The sequence below is a fragment of the Bos grunniens genome, chromosome 27 (genome assembly GCF_055505025.1).
Source record: "Bos grunniens cultivar Pamir isolate PY7600 chromosome 27, Bosgru_T2T1.0, whole genome shotgun sequence".
In the NCBI taxonomy this organism is placed as follows: Eukaryota; Metazoa; Chordata; class Mammalia; order Artiodactyla; family Bovidae; genus Bos; species Bos grunniens.
In genome coordinates this window covers 9,603,808-9,620,569 of record NC_141191.1, presented here as the reverse complement: position 1 = coordinate 9,620,569, position 16,762 = coordinate 9,603,808, and the positions used below count along the sequence as shown (strand labels likewise).

The window sequence follows — 16,762 nt, the reverse complement described above, 5'->3', positions numbered from 1 at the left end:
ACCACCAAATTGGTCACTACAGGAAAACCCACTCAATTATTCAAAATGAATAATTTCAAATGATTAAATTAAGCCAGTCCCATGTCCATGGAAAAACTGTCTTCCACAAAACCAGTCCCTGGTACCAAGAAGGTTAGGGACTGCTGTTTTAGTGTGTTAGCAAATCTCTAAGTGGGTTTACCAGTTATGCTCAAATCCAGGAGAATAAAGCACATTAATATCTCCTCTTGTCTTTCTTTCCTGGTTTGAAGAAATGCCTGAAAACTCCTTACAGATGCCCTAGAGCACGGCACGTTCATCTAAACACAAGATCTGCTGCTCCTGGCACACACAGCAATCCCCAGAATGTAACAGGTCTTTCACCCAAATGCTAACTGAAGGAATTTCATGTCTTTTCTTTCTTACTCAGTGTACATTGGGATAATAATATTTATTATGTGCACAAATAGAGTTTTGAGTATATGTATTCAAATATCAGAAAGAAAAATATATTAAAAACAATAAACTAAGGTTCAATTCAAAAAGTTAAACTATAAGCACAGAATAAACAAAAAGGAAACAATAAAAAAGAAAGCCAGAAAACAATGAAATTAAGTAAGAAAAATTATAAAACTGAATCTTGATTTTCTGAAAAGAGCATTAATAGACTAAATCCAAATAAGACAGATTAAGAAATAATTGCAAACTTTAAAAATATGTGGAATGAAAACAAGGATATAACTAGAGATAAAACAAATGTTAAAGTAATACTATGCACAATTATACTCCAACAAATAAGATATATGAGATAAATTTTTAGTACAATTTACAAAATTAATTGGCAAAACTAGCTGATAAAAAGTACAAGATTTTTGCAGATAATAAATTTTATAGAATCAAAAATGGTAATTAATATTTCCCCTTAAATAATCATAAAGGCAGATGACTTAAAATATGACTTCTAACAAACTTCAAATAAAATACAATCCTTAAACAAGTTTTTCTCCAGAAGAAAATAATTAAAGAATGAAAACTTGTAAAAGTACTTATTTATCTATTTGTTCAATATCTGCTAAGACTAGTACAAAATAAAAAGTGATATGCCTCCAAATTAAAATAGTATTTTATATGATTAAAAATTATATACTATTTAACATTATATGAATCTCATAATTAAAACATTAGCTAATTTAATTCAACTATGTATTAGAAATATAATCCGTCATGATCAAATAGGATTTATTTTAGAATTATAAATGATTCAGCATAAGAAAATAAATCATCATAGGTCTTAAAGAAAAATCATTGATCATTTCAGTAGATGCAGAAAATGACTTTGAAGTAAAATCTTTGTAAATCTAGAAAAAACAAGCATGTCTTTACATAGACTATTCACCACCATAACACTCAGTGACAAATGTTAGATATATTCCTTTTTAGTTCTGGGCCAGAGTAATAAGCCTAGAACCTTTTGATCCATAGTCAGATTCATTATTCATTGCACCACTATCATCTCAAGAGAAATATGCCCAATGGTTAGTATATAAAATATGTCTAGGGAGCACATTTATTACCAACAGAGAACAGGAAATTCTGTCTAATGTAATAAAACAAGAGAAAGAAGAAAAAGCACATGCATTAATAAAAAGAGAAAAGTCATTTTTTGTTAAGTAATGATTCTGTGAGAATTAGCAGAGAAACTATAGAATTGATGAGCATTTAGAAATTTGCAAAACACATGCTCAAAATGGAAGTCCCTTTTTCTGAGTCTCTTGAGTATTCCTCCTTTCCTCCCAGATTTCATAATGGTGGCACATATAAATAATTAATTATTGTCTTTTTCTTCTTTAAACACTCTGGAAATCTCACATAGTCTTTTGATTGAAGATACTGTCTGTGTTGATGGTTTCCAAATTGAATCTCCATCCTATCACCTCCTCAGTTCAGTTCAGTTCAGTTCAGTTGCTCAGTCATGTCCGACTCTTCGCAACCCCATGAATCGCAGCATGCCAGGCCTCCCTGTCCATCACCAACTTCTGGAGTTCACTCAGACTCATGTCCATCAAGTCAGTGATGCCATCCAGCCACCTCATCCTCTGTTGTCCCCTTCTCCTCCTGCCCCCAATCCCTCCCAGCATCAGAGTCTTTTCCAATGAGTCAACTCTTCGCATGAGTTGGCCAAAGTACTGGAGTTTCAGCTTCAGCATCATTTCCTCCAAAGAAATCCCAGGGCTGATCTCCTTCAGAATGGACTGGTTGGATCTCCTTGCAGTCCAAGGGACTCTCAAGAGTCTTCTCCAAAAGCATCAATTCTTCAGCACTAAGTCTTCTTCACAGTCCAACTCTCACATCCATACATGACCACTGGAAAAACCATAGCCTTGACTAGACAGACCTTTGTTGGCAAAGTTATGTCTCTGCTTTTGAATATGCTATCTAGGTTGGTCATAACTTTTCTTTCAAAGAGTAAGTGTGTTTTAATTTCATAGCTGCAGTCACCATCTGCAGTGATTTTGGAGCCCAAAAAAATAAAGTCTGACACCTCCTAAAGACCTACAATTAGTATTTTCAGCTCCTAACTCTACATTTCCGCTTGATGGTTATGAGTTATCCCAAACTCAGGATGTTCAAAACTTAACTCCAAGATTTCTGCCCTAAACTTGCTGTGCCAGCACTTTTCCCGTCTTGGTTAAGTGCAATTGCATCTTCAAAGTTGCTCAAGTAAAAAAATGTTTGGAACCTTCATTTTCTCTTTTTCCCCTCACACCCTATTTGATCCATCCATATAACCTATTGTCTCTAAATGTATCCTTACAATGCATTCAGAATCTGATCACTTTGAGCCACCTCCACCACTCTGGTCCAGGTAATACCGCACATCCCTGGAATGAAGGAAAGGGCTTCCCAATAGGTTTGCCTCTTACCCCTTCACAGTGTCTTCTCATCACTGCAGCAGGGACCATTTATCCTCATAAACTAACTCTCCCCTTACCAGCAGGTTTCCCTAGGCTTTGTTGAAGGGAAAATCTTCTGTGCCCTCTTAACGATACGGATTTGAAGATCGGGTAGGTTGTTCATATGTAGTAAATTCACTTTAATATTCATGTATCCCAGAGTATTAGGATGCTTTCCTGACACTGCCTAGGTAACTCTGGTATCTCCACTTTATTTACAATTGACCGACACTGAATAGACACTTCTGTCAGCCAGCTGGATAAACAGTTGGAAAGAGATCCAGCTCCAGCACACAGAATCTAGCTCCTCCTCCTATTCTGGAATGTTGTCTTTAGACCCATTTTGGGTACCTGTTTTTATATTAGGCAGAGTTCTCATCACGCGCAAAAGAAAATGACTCTGGCCCATTTAAGCAAAATGTTAATTACTGACATCCTAGAAGATACTTGTATAATTGGAAGGGATTTGATTTAGGTCATACCTGAATGGTCTAGTGGATTTCCTACTTTCTTCAATTTAAGTCTGAATTTTGCAATAAGAAGCTCATGATCTGAACCCCAGTCAGCTCCTGGTCTTGTTTTTGCTGACTGTATAGAGCTTCTCCATCCATGGCTGCAAAGAATATAATCAATCTGATTTTGGTATTGACCATCGGGTGATGTCCATGTATAGAGTTGTCTCTTGTGTTGTTGGAAGAGGGTGTTTGCTATGACCAGTGTGTTCTCTTGGCAAAACTCTGTTAGCCATTGCCCTGCTTCATTTTGTACTCCAAGGTCAAACTTGCCTGTTACTCCAGGTATCTCTTGACTTCCTACTTTTGTGTTCCAGTCCCCTATGATGAAAAGGACATCTTTTTTTGGTATTAGTTCCAGAAGGTCTTGTAGGTCATCAGAGAACTCTTTAACTTCAGCTTCTTAAGCATTAGTGGTTAGGGCATCGTCTTGGATTAATGTGATATTGAATGGTTTGCCTTGGGAATGAACAGAGATCATTCTGTCACTTTTGAGATTGCACCCAAGTACTGCATTCTAGACTCTTTTGTTGACTATGAGGGCTACTCCATTTCTTCTAAGGAGTTTGGCCCACAGTAGTAGATATAATGGTCATCTGAATTAAATTCACCGATTCCAGTCCATTTCATTTCACTGATTCCTAAAATGTCAGTGTTCACTCTTACCATCTCCTGTTTCACCACTTCCAATTTACCTTGATTAATGAACCTAACATTCCAGGTTTCTATGTAATATTGTTCTTTCTATCATCAGACTTCACTTGCATCACCAGTCACATCCACAACTCAATGTTGCTTTTGCTTTGGCTCCGTCTGTTCATTTTTCCTGCAGTTATTTATCCACTCTTCTCCAGTAGCATATTGGGCACCTACCAACCTGGGGAGTTCATCTTTCAGTGTCATATCTTTTTGCTTTTCATACTGTTCATGGGGTTCTCAAGGCAAGAATACTGAGGTGGTTTGCCATTCCACTTCCAGTGGACCACGTTTTGTCTGCTGCTGACAAAACAGATTCAAGGGATTAGATTTGATAAACAGAGTGACTGAAGAACTATGGACAAAGGTTTGTGACCTTGTACAGAAGGTGGTGATCAAGACCATGCCCAAGAAAAAGAAATGTAAAAAAGCAAAATGGTTTGTCTGAGGAGGTCTTACAATAGCTGAGAAAAGAAGAGAAGCTGAAGACAAAGGAGAAAAGGAAAGATACACTCATCTGAATTCAGAGTTCCAAAGAATAGCAAGGAGAGATAGGAAAGCCTTCCTTAGTGATCAATGCAAAGAAATAGAGGAAAACAATAGAATGGGAAAGACTAGAGGTCTTTCCAAGAAAATTAGCGATACCAAGGGAATATTTCATGCAAAGATGGGCACAATAAAGGACAGAAACGGTATGGACCTAACAGAAGGAGAAAATATAAAGAAGAGGTGGCAAGAATACACAGAACTATACAAAAAAAGATGTTAATAATTCAGATAACCATGATGGTGTGATCACTCACCTAGAGCCAGACATCCTAGATGAGAAGTCAAGTGGGCCTTAGGAAGCATCACTACAAACAAAGCTAGTGGAGGTGATGGAACTCCTGTTGAGCTATTTCAAATCCTAAAGATGATCTGTGAAAGTGCTGCACTCAATATCCCAGCAAATTTGGAAAACTCAGCAGTGGCCACAAAACTGGAAAAGGTCAGTTTTCATTCCAATTCCAAAGAAGGCCAATGACAAAAAATGTTACAACTACCACACGATTGCACTCATCTCACACACTAGCAAAGTAATTCTCAAAATCTCCAAGCCAGGTTTCAACAATACATGAACCGAAAACTTTCAGATGTTCAAGCTGGATTTAGAAAAGGCAGAGGAACCAGAGATCAAATTGCCACCATCCATTGGATCATAGAAAAACCAAGAGAGTTCCAGAAAAACATCTACTTCTGCTTTATTGAATACACCAAAGTCTTTGACTGTGTGGATCACAACGAACTGTGGAAAATTCTTCAAGAGATGGGAATACCAGAACTTATCTGCTTCCTGAGAAATCTGTATGCAGGTCAAGAAGCAATAGTTAGAACTGGACATGGAACCAATTTGGACTGGTTCCAAATTAGGAAAGGAATACATCAAGTCTGTATATTGTCAACCTGCTTATTCAACTTCTATGGAGAGTACATCATGTGAAATGCCAGGCTGGATGAAGCACAAGCTGGAATCAAGATTGCTGGGAGAAATATCAATAACCTCAGATATGCAGATGACACCACCCTTATAGCAGAAAGCCAACAGAAACTAAGGAGCCTCTTGAGGAAAGTGAAAGAGGAGAATGAAAATGTTGGCTTAAAACTCAACATTCAGAAAACTAAGATCATGGCATCCAGTTCCATCACTTCATGGCAAATAGATTGGGAAACAATGGAAACAGTGACAGACTTTATTTTCTTGGGCTCCAAACTCACTGCAGATGATGACTGCAGCCATGAAATTAAAAGATGCTTGAAAGCAGGGACCTTACTTTGCTGATAAAGGTCCATCTGGTCAAAGCTATGGTTTTTCCAGTAGTTATGTATGGATGTGAGAGTTGGACTATAAAGAAAACAGCAACGAAAAATTGATGCTTTTGAACCATGGTGTTGAAGACGACTCTTGAGAGTCCCTTGGACTGCAAGGAGATCCAACCTGTCAGTCCTAAAGGAGATCAGTCCTGAATATTCATTGAAATGACTGATGCTGAAGCTGAAACTCCAATCCTTTGGCTACCTAATGTGAAGAATGGATTCATTGGAAAAGACCCTGATGCTGGGAAAGATTGAGGGCAGGAGAAGGGGACAACCGAGGATGAGATGACTGGATGGCATCACCGACTCAATGGACATGAGTTTGAGTGAACTCCGGGAGTTGGTGATGGACAGGGAGGCCTGGCTGGCATGCTGCAGTTCATGGGATTGCAGAGTTGGACACGACTGAGCGGCTGAACTGAACTGATGGAATGACTCAAAGCCAAGATCACACCACAAGAACAGTTTGATTAGAAAGGTAATCTTGGACGCTAGATTGCATATTTCCAATTTTGCTCTTATTGTTCACGTCCTGTCATTATCCCCTTGTTTTGGTAACCAAAAAGAAAGAGATAATTGCTCTCTCTTCTCAGTTTCTGTTGAATGTTGATGGATCCTGCTTCCACTTTCTATGCCATCCAAACCATTATTTTGATCACAGAGTACACTTCCCTATAGCAAACAGTCCAAATTCCTAGCTGACATTTGGAGCTCTTATACTGCCTAGCAGTATATCTTTGCAACCAACCAGCTCCTTCCACCCTGTTGGTTTTCAGTCTCACTCTTCTGTGATCCTCCTGTGGTCTCCACATCCCTGGGGATTGGATAATCCTGTTTTCTCCACCTAAAATGCCCTGTTTTTTCTCTTCTCTTCTCTCTATTCACTGGAATACCCAACTTGAAATTGCTCTATAACCCTGGCCCTGGACTGCCCTCATAATTCATGATTCACCACATCTCACTATCTTTTTCTAAGATTTCAGCATGAGTCTGAATTTCCAGCACAGCTTTACAACATGTGTCATCATGTGTCTTTCCCTGCAATTCTGAGAAGGAAGCACTCTCAAGATTTCAACACGGCTGCATTTTTCTAACAATATTTGCCATACCTCCACACCTTAATGTGCTGACTTGACATCCTTTCAGCAAAAGATTAGAGAATAAAACCCCCACTGATTTTAGAGCATCTTCTGAGCAGGGGTCATACATTTTCACAGGGTGTCAGAGACATCTCTGTCCAACACAAGCCACAAACCACAGATCGAAAGGATAAAACCATTTCCTGGCCCAAACCTCACCCTGAGAAGAAAGCCCTTTTTAATGGAAATCACACACAGTTCCTTCCTTAGAATTTTTAGTCTAATAACCCTTATGCAAATCGAGGAATAAACTCCATTAGGAACATTGGGATCTAGGCCTAGATTTGTCTTGATGTGGGATTCAAGGTTTTCAACTAAAGAAAGGATGTTAATACTATTCTCTGTTTGTCTCCATATGTAACTCCTTTGAGGAAATATTTACCTTATATATGAAAGGCTTTTTAATGTGTATATGGGTACTATAATGCATTGATTCAAATATAAGAGGAATTATATTTAATGTCTATGTCTGATATACCAAAATCAGTCACACACTCATAAATCGTCAAGAAATTATGCAAAACTCCCCTTATCAATCATAAATCTTAAGGCCAATCATTGATCTTAAAATTAATCCATAAGGATACATGTGTCATATGAGTATTGAAGATTTTTCAGAGGTAACATATACTTTCACTCAGTAATTTCAAAAGAAGTTTAAATGCAACTAACCTGGAAACAATAGTTTATTAACTTCATGCTAACTTACATGGTGGGGCTTGGTTTCTCTTAGAGGACATATATTATACAGAAAGACAGAGGTAGGAGAGGTCCGGGTCTTTGATCTGAGTAGAGGATATCATGTGGAAGGGAAGCTAGGAAAATATACATTTATCCAAAGACCTAGCCAGTGGTTTTACCCACAGTAGCATAAACTCTAGCTGTAGGAAAGAAAAGCTTCTGGTGGGTCCCAGACTTTGACCACATCACTTCTATATGACAAGCTGAGACCTTGTCCATAAGTACTGCCTGCCTTCCTCATTCAGAGACTTAACTGGGTTCATAACTTTTCATATATGTCTAACATCACTCTGGAACTCCATAGCTGCCAGCATCCACACAACACCAGGATCACTAAATGAATTTCAAGTGATTAGAGCTAATTTAAACAGGTAACCTCCAAGAAAGGAAAATAGGCCAATCTTTTAAGTGTTTCATTATATTACATCATTTTAACCAAAAATTACATCCTGATTCACTTATGACTCGGTTACTCTCAGTTTGAACATTTTTTTTTTTTTTTTTTTGCTCAAAGTTCCAATTTTGGAACTCTAAACCAGCAGGTTTCCCAAAGTGTCTTCTTTGGCCCTAAAGGGGTGCATCTAATGTTAAAATGTAGCGCTTATATGGTAACTCATAGTCCATGAGAAAGCTAATTTTTGTTTCCTTAGGATTTAATTGGAACCCTAAAGGCTACCCACTCCAGTATTCTGGCTTGGAGAATTCCATGGACTGTATAGTCCATGGGGTCGCAAAGAATTGGACATGACTGAACGATTTTCATGTCACTAAAGGCTCCTACAGAGACTTAAAACAAGGGATTCATGTTTGATTATCAGTCACTCCTCTCCTGCAGTTAACTGATCCACAGTTATTTTGGAAGCACTAAGGCAATTTGCAAATCAGAGGGCATCAAATTATCAAGTTGGATAAAATTTCAAACCAGGCAATCTTCAGTGTTCAACATGGGCCCTTTGGTGGAATCAATGTTCAAAAATCTTTTTTTTTTTGTCTCTGCATTGTAATTATTTACCCTCATTGCCTTATGTTAAATAAGGAAAGCAAAGTAGACCTGAATTTGATTAAAGAAATGTTTCCTGAATGATCAAAACACACTTAACTTAAATATTAATAGTAAGAATTCTTATCCTATAAGGGTAAAGTCTATACAAGTGTATCTATACATATTGGCTGGGAAGAAAGCTAAACAATATCTTTGTTTAGGGTATAACTGACATTAATCCACTCCTTCATCTCCCACTTCATCAACAGAGTTGACTTGTAACTGGTATTTCATATACTCAAATATATAGTCATATATTTCATACATTCTATGAGACTTTGTTAATCATATGCAAACATTTGAATGATCAAGTAACTTTTCCATCTTTGGGGGATAGTCCTAGAAATTGTGTGGCTCATTTATTTTCCTAAACCCCCTAAATATTCTAAAGAACTGTGACCCAATATCTTTCCACTTAATAATATTAATATATTCTCAAATAAAAATTCAAAGTGATGCTTTGAAGTAAGAACTACAAATGCAGAATGAATCAACAGAATGTTCTTTTTTCCTTTTTTATACAAGCACAAAGGAGAAAGTTTTCCAAAAACTGAAACCAATGCATAATTTCTGTAGAGAAACAGTTTTACACAAATCACTGAAAATTATAAGTTCACAGGTTCATCAGTTCAATTCAGTTCAGTCACTCAGTCATGTCCAACTCTTTGCAACCCCATGGACTGCAGCACGTCAGACCTCTCTGTCCACCTCCAACTCCCGGAGTTTACTCAAACTCATGTCCATTGAGTCAGTGATGCCATCCAACCATCTCATCCTCTGTCATCCTCTTCTCCTCCTGCCCTCAATCTTTTCCAGTGTCAGGATCTTTTCAAATGAGTCACCACTTCACATCAGGTGGCCAAAGTATTGGAGTTTCAGCTTCAACATCAGTCCTTCCAATGAATATTCAGGACTGATTTCCTTTAGGATGGACTGGTTGGATCTCCTTGCAGTCCAAGGGACTCTCAAGAGTCTCCTCCAACACCACAGTTCAAAAGCATCAATTCTTCAGCCCTCAGCTTTCTTTATAGTCCAATTTTCACATCCATACATAACTACTGGAAAAATCATAACTTTGACTAGATGGACCTTTATTGGCAAAGTAATGTCTCTGCTTTTTAATATGCTGTCTAGATTGGTCATAACTTTAATGGTAAATATCTATCTATCCTTTTTTGAGCATCTCTCCAAATTCCAGTTCCAGGGCCACACACTCTCAGCCCAGTATTTCTTCCATAACCCAAAGGATTCACAATCCTTTGCTGTCTGTTGTAACATAATATTAAGAATAAGACACTTTCATGATTATGGAGTAGTCATTTTCTCCAAACATTTTCTTTTTCCATCAGCTATCTGTTGAACTACTTCATCTGATCACCTGAATAACCAATGACTGACCACTCGTGATGACTGATTTCATCACAGACCTAGTCAATGGCTAATAATAGAATTGGTTCATAACAAGTTAGAAGGGTGTTAGAGTAACCCAAACTCAACAGAGAAACAAGACTCGGGTTCCAGTGGATTTCTTACTAACTACCTGAATGACTTCTGATAAACCATTTAAATTCTCTGGGTCTCATGATAAAATGAGGAGTTAAGTCTAATAAGTAATTCTATGATCATGTGTATTACTCATGGATATCTTAAATATATCCATATCCAAAAATAAACAAACACATCAATGGGATAAATAGAGAAACATGAACACACCCAAATAACTGAGTGCATTTATTTTTATGGAAAAAGTGGCATCACATAACAATATTAACAAGACTGCACTTAATAAATTATGTTTAGGTGATTGACACCCTCTTAAAAATAACTTAATTGCATCCCTAGCTTACTTATTAAGCCAAAATAAATTGTAAGTGGTCCACAAATGTAAATATAAAAAAGCCAAAACCACAAAAATTTAAAAGAAAGCATAGAGAATGCTTTTATCAGGTCTCTATGGGGAAACCCTTTCTAAGTATGTCACAAAACTTCTCTGGAAGGATATATTGATGTATTTGATACATTCTAATTTAAAAATGCCTGAATAAAACTAAAGTCAGAAGACAAACAGAAAACTTGATAAATATTTATAGTACTTAACACATGGGGTTGATTTCTTTAATATGTAAAGATGTCTGACAAATCAATAAGCAAAAGACAAGCATATTATTTCTAAGTAGTTAAATATGAAAATGTGGTACACAAAAAAGGATATTAAAAGGGCTTTTAACATGAACTATACACAATCTCATGCAAATATTTTAATATCTCTTCTAGAGTTAAGAGTTGAAGGAATGCCATTTGATTTTCTTTTCATTTTAAAAAATTTTTCATTGATTGACTCTAGAGTAGAAACCATTGAACTAGATAATGCTTAAGATACACTAACCTCTGAAGTTATGTTTTTGTCTATCTGTGATCCAATCTATTTTCCTATCCCATCTGCCCTGCTGCTGCTAAGTTGCTTCAGTCATGTCCGACTCTGTGTGACCCCATAGATGGCAGCCCACCAGGCTCCTCTGTCCACGGGATTCTCCAGGCAAGAATAGTGGAGTGGGTTGCCATTTCCTTCTCCCCATCTCCCCTACCTGACCCACAAATATCCAATACAGTATCAACCCTGCAAGCTGCCCTCCTCACTTCTTTAATGGAGGGACTAGATGTGTTGAAGGGGAAATTAGTCTTCTGTTGAACTGGAACTTGTTCAAATTCATGCCTGTGGCATCAGTTACATTCCCTAAGATATCTAGAATTTGGGGCCTTTTCCTCTCACATTCACTTCGGCTTTATCATCCTGAATGATTCCACTTCCTCACGCCTCTGCTTAGCTTGTGTTGCTTGTTCATTTTTATCAGATGACCTCATTTCCTTAATTCACAGAGGGAACAGAAATCATTTTGATTTTCTGTTTTTCTGACCACTGTCCCACCCCAAAGGGCAAATTTCCTAGCATCCCTATCCTCTTTTTCTCCCTCATTTTGGTATCAGAGGAAAATACATCTCTTCTGTACAAAGGAGGCACCTTTATTGAAGTTCTGCATCCCAGAGACGACTCCTACCTCAGTCCATTCTGCATTATCTCTTCTCTCTCTTATGTGAGTAGTCTTTTCCACTGCCTGCTCTTCCATTCCAGTGGTCCTCATCCAGGAATAACTTGCCTCTCTCCGCAGGGTACTTGGCAATGTCTGGAGACATCTTTGGTTGTCACAATGGGGGGCTACTGTACTGGCACCCAGTCGGGGTGCTACCGGCTACCAGCACACCAGGGCCGTGGATGCAGCTCTACATCCTGCAGAGCACACTCCATCACTCCAGCACGCCTGCATGTGTTCCTGGCCCCCAAGGCTCCCAGGCTCACAGATCCTGCAGCCTATCCTTCCTTCCTTCCTCCCGTCCTTTCTCTTTCTCTCTTTCACTCTCTCTGACACACACAGAGAAACACACAAACAAATTATATTTTAAACACATTTTTCCCTTGACGCTTCAACTCTTTGTAGCTATTCCTATCTTTATCTTCCTTTTTTCTTAGCCAAGCTTTTTTTGGGGGGGAAAAAATGATTAAACCCATTGTTATCATATCTAACCACTTAAGGCAATCTGGCTTCACTGAAATCATTCCAGCAAAGGTCACTAACAACTCAGTGTTGCCAAATCCTAAAACAAATCTCAGTCTTATCACCGAAAAATTCCCTGAGGTATTTTGTCTTGTCAGGTTTTTATTTTTTTTATTTTTCTTTTTTGACAGATCCTTCTTTAAAATTCTCTTATTCTCTATCGTCTCACCTTCCATTCCCAGATCTTGGAATAAAGACTTTCTCATTTGCCATTCCATGATTCTCTGTGTGCTGTGCTCAGTCACTCAGTCCTGTCTGACTCTCTGTGACCCCATGGACTGTATCCCGCTGGGCTCCTCTGTCCATGGGATTTCCCACGCAAGAATACTGGAGTGACTTGTCATTTCCTTCTCTAAGGGATCTTCCTGACTCATGGATCGAACCCACACATGATGATATTTCTGATTCCTTCAAAGCTTTTAGTCTTCTCTTCTAAGATTGTATTTTTAATTTTAAGAATTTTATATCCACCACCTAAAGGCTGATGGCATGTAGATATATAACTGTTAACAAAACAATTGTATGGGAGTCAAGGCAAATATAACCAATCATCTCTGAGGGTCTCATCCTGTATATCCTCAAAGCACTTCAAATTTTATATATGAAAAAATGAACTTATATTTTTACACGTGAAAATTATGTCCACTCTTCTGCATTTTCTATCTCATTGCAAACATCATTATCTAACCAATCTCCCAAGAAAGAAACCATACACCTTGAAGCTCTTCCATTCCCTATCATCCCATACAATCTAATCAGTTTTGTTGTTTAGTTGCTCAGTCATGTCCAACTCTTTGTGACCCCCATAGACTACAGCCCACCAGACTCCCCTGGTTCATGGAATTCTCCAGGCAAGAGTACTGGAGCAGGTTGCCATTCCCTTCTCCAGAGGACCTTCCCAACCCAGGGATTGAATTCGCATCTCCTACACTGCAGGTGGATTCTTTACCACTGAGCTACCAGGGAAGTCCACCCTAATAACTGAAAGTGAAAATGAAAGTCACTTAGTTGTCTCTGACTCTTTGCAACCCCATGGACTATACAGTTCATGGAATTCTTCAGGCCACAATACTGGAGTGGGTAGCCTTTCTCTTCTCCAGGGCATCTTCCCAACCCAGGGATCGAATCCAGGTCTCCCGCATTGCAGGCAGATTCTTTACCAACTGAGCTATGAGGGAAGCCCAAGTATAAAATCTACACCATTAATACCTCCAAGGGCCTCCCTAGTGGCTCAGAGGTTAAAGCGTCTGCCTCCAATGCAGGAGACCCAGGTTCAATCCCTGGGTTGGGAATATCCCCTGGAGAAGGAAATGGCATACTGAATATTCTCCAGTATTCTTGCCTGGAGAATCCCATGGACGGAGGAACCTGGTAGGCTACAGTCCGTGGGATCGCAAAGAGTCTGACATGACTGAGCAACTTCAAAGATGTCCCATTCAAGTGGGTCACTGCTCATGCCTTGATTTATGTATCCATCACCTCTCAATTGGATAACTGTTCTGTTCAGTTCAGTTCAGTTCAGTTCAGGTTAGTTGCTCAGTCGTGTCTGACTCTTTGCGACCCCATGGACTGCTGCATGCCAGGCTTCCCTGTCCACCACCAACTCCCAGAGTTTGCTCAAACTCATGTCCATTGAGTTGGTAATGCCATCCAACCATTTCATCCTCTGTCATTCCCTTCTCCTCCTGCCTTCAGTCTTTCCCAGCATCAGGGTCTTTTCCAATGAGTCAATTGTCATGGATAATTGCAACACCTACAAATTGATTTCCCCACCTATAGCCTCTCTAGCATCACTGACTCAATGGACATGAGTTTGAGCAATGGTGAAGGATAGGGAAGCCTGGCGTGCTGCAGTCCATGGGGTTGCAAAGAATCTGACACAACTGAGCAACTGAACAACAAGCCTCTCTACACTGCTTCAGAGGTCAGCTTTGCTTCATCATAATCTCCCCTCTCTAAAAGCCCCTCTTAGTTTTTCATCTCCTGATTCTGACTCTGAGAAATTTTCAAAGCACAGAAATCTTTGTACTCAGATCTTTGCCAAGCTCTGAAGCTTTATAGCTTCTACTTGGCTTGTTCCCCTTCATGTTCCAATAACACCAACTGCCTTACACTTTCCCAATCTCATCGAATTGTTTCCATCTCCTTGCCTTTGACATTTTTAATCTTGGTACTAGAACCGACTGGCATGTTCCATTGAGCAAACTTCTGTTCTGCTTTCAAGACTAAAGCAGGCATCTCTCTAGAGAACATTCTTTTGCATTTCTTTGAGAATTAATTGCTCTCTCCCCTCCTCATTGCCTTTCTGCTTTGGACTTGCTTTAAAAAAGTTACATCTGTCACCTCGATCCCAATTTTAAAATATACTCTTCCTTCTCCTACAAAATATCACTTGTTGAGGAAAGATTCATGCCACGGGAAATCAATGACATAGCACGAGAGCTTAGAAAAATACTCAGGACAAAGTGCTCAATGAATGTTTGCTGAAGGAAGAAAAGAGGTAAAAAATAAGGCAACCATAAAAATTTTACTCCTAACCTAATAAACAGTCTAACAGTTTTTAAACTTTGGTATCCAGAGCATTTATGAAATGTCTACACACCCTTGGTGGTGTACTGAGCTCCATGCAAGGCAAACTAATTTAACTGGTGAGGTGGGTTTTAGGTAAATATAAAACTATAATCCTTAGTATTCATCAATTTGATGCAATTCTGTTCTCTCGGTCACACACACTAGTGAATTACCATAGCCCTAAAGTATCCCTTTCTTTAGAGTCTCAGTGGATATTCACTTGTCTCAGTTAATTTGGGTTCCTTACAAACAAGAACCATATTTCTTCAACTAGATTCCAAGGAATCTAGTTCTATGAGACTTTCTCAAATAAAAGGGTCTCACAGTCAATCACGCTTGTGCAACATAAATGTCTTATATCTCCAATGGACACGCAGAATGTCCATGAGCATCTTCAAAGTTCTGAGAAAGTTATATAGTAAGGAAACCTTGTTTACATTTGTTGAGTGTAATGTTTCACAAACTCATTTAATCATGGAACCTCTTTCATGCCTAATCTATAAAATCTCACAAAACTAGTGTTCTGTGAAACAAGCTTCAGGACATTGGTCAGAAGTGTGGTTTGAAAACCATCAATACTTCACCTCCTTCCCATCATCAATCCTCCCTGCTCCACTGGCCCATGTGGGGGATGGGCCTTGGAGAATGGCTGGAGGGATGTATACTCATTCCTAGAATCTCTTTACCTAAAGTTGTTTAACTAAAGTGGAAACAGTCCTGCACTTTAAATGAATCTGATTTTTCATAATATATCATAGAACCAATATCATATGATTATTTTGCTATCAGCAGGCAAGGGGATATGCCTTAAAGTCATTTTAAAGGCATATAAAAGATCATCAAGACAATAAAATGAATAAAAAGCTGAAGGATCCTATTTCATAGATAGATAATAGTATGACTTCAAGCTTTTCCATTTCACCAGGAGTCTGTCCAGTAGCTACGTAGAGTATAGAGCTGAAAGGAATTCAGGGATCATTGAACTCAGCCACTTCATTTTAGGGAGGATTTCAAGGCCCAGAGAAGATAAGGCACTTATCAAATATTAGTCAGGTGCTTAGACAAGTTGACAACATGGAGCCTGTGATTTCCGTTTCAGTGCTTTTCCTACATTCTACTTTCTGCTAATGAATTTAAGTCAAGTGGTGGAGTTCAGGGTTGGAATCAAATAAAACCTATGTTGATATAAACCTGATACATATTCAGTTTCATGTTGCTTATAAAACACTGTCACAGGCATTATTCATTATACCCGCCTGCCCAGCAAGGTGAGGCAGGCCGTTTGCACTTTTTTCTTAGCAAGATTCACAACCGAGCCCCAAAGTGAACAGTTCCCCAAGCCTGTGAGATGATGCCTCATTAAAATGCACTGAAACTTAGTTGTGTTTCTAGGGATATATCGAGGAATAATTTACACAAACCAAAGAGGAGGTGCATACACTTCAGTGGAAACTGTGGTTCTGAGCAAATCATGACAGATCAGAGGTTCTATTCATCTATTTTCTGCTGCTGCACCATGTAGGCAAAATTCCAAACTCTTCATGGCTCAAAATACACATTTTCAGAAATCCAAAGTGTTTCATTTAAATCAAATCTAACAGAAAAGACAAGCAGTCTGATACATGGGGAGCTCATCTGAAACCACTCTCTCAAAGACAAGAGA

The 16,762-nt window shown here is 38.7% G+C and overlaps 1 non-coding gene across 1 annotated transcript; it reads left to right on the top strand.

Moving 5' to 3' along the window:
• Positions 1-13,748: 13,748 nt before the first annotated feature.
• On the top strand, positions 13,749-13,820 carry TRNAW-CCA (transfer RNA tryptophan (anticodon CCA)). Its single transcript has one exon. It is a non-coding gene; the product is annotated as a tRNA-Trp (tRNA).
• Positions 13,821-16,762: the final 2,942 nt, after the last annotated feature.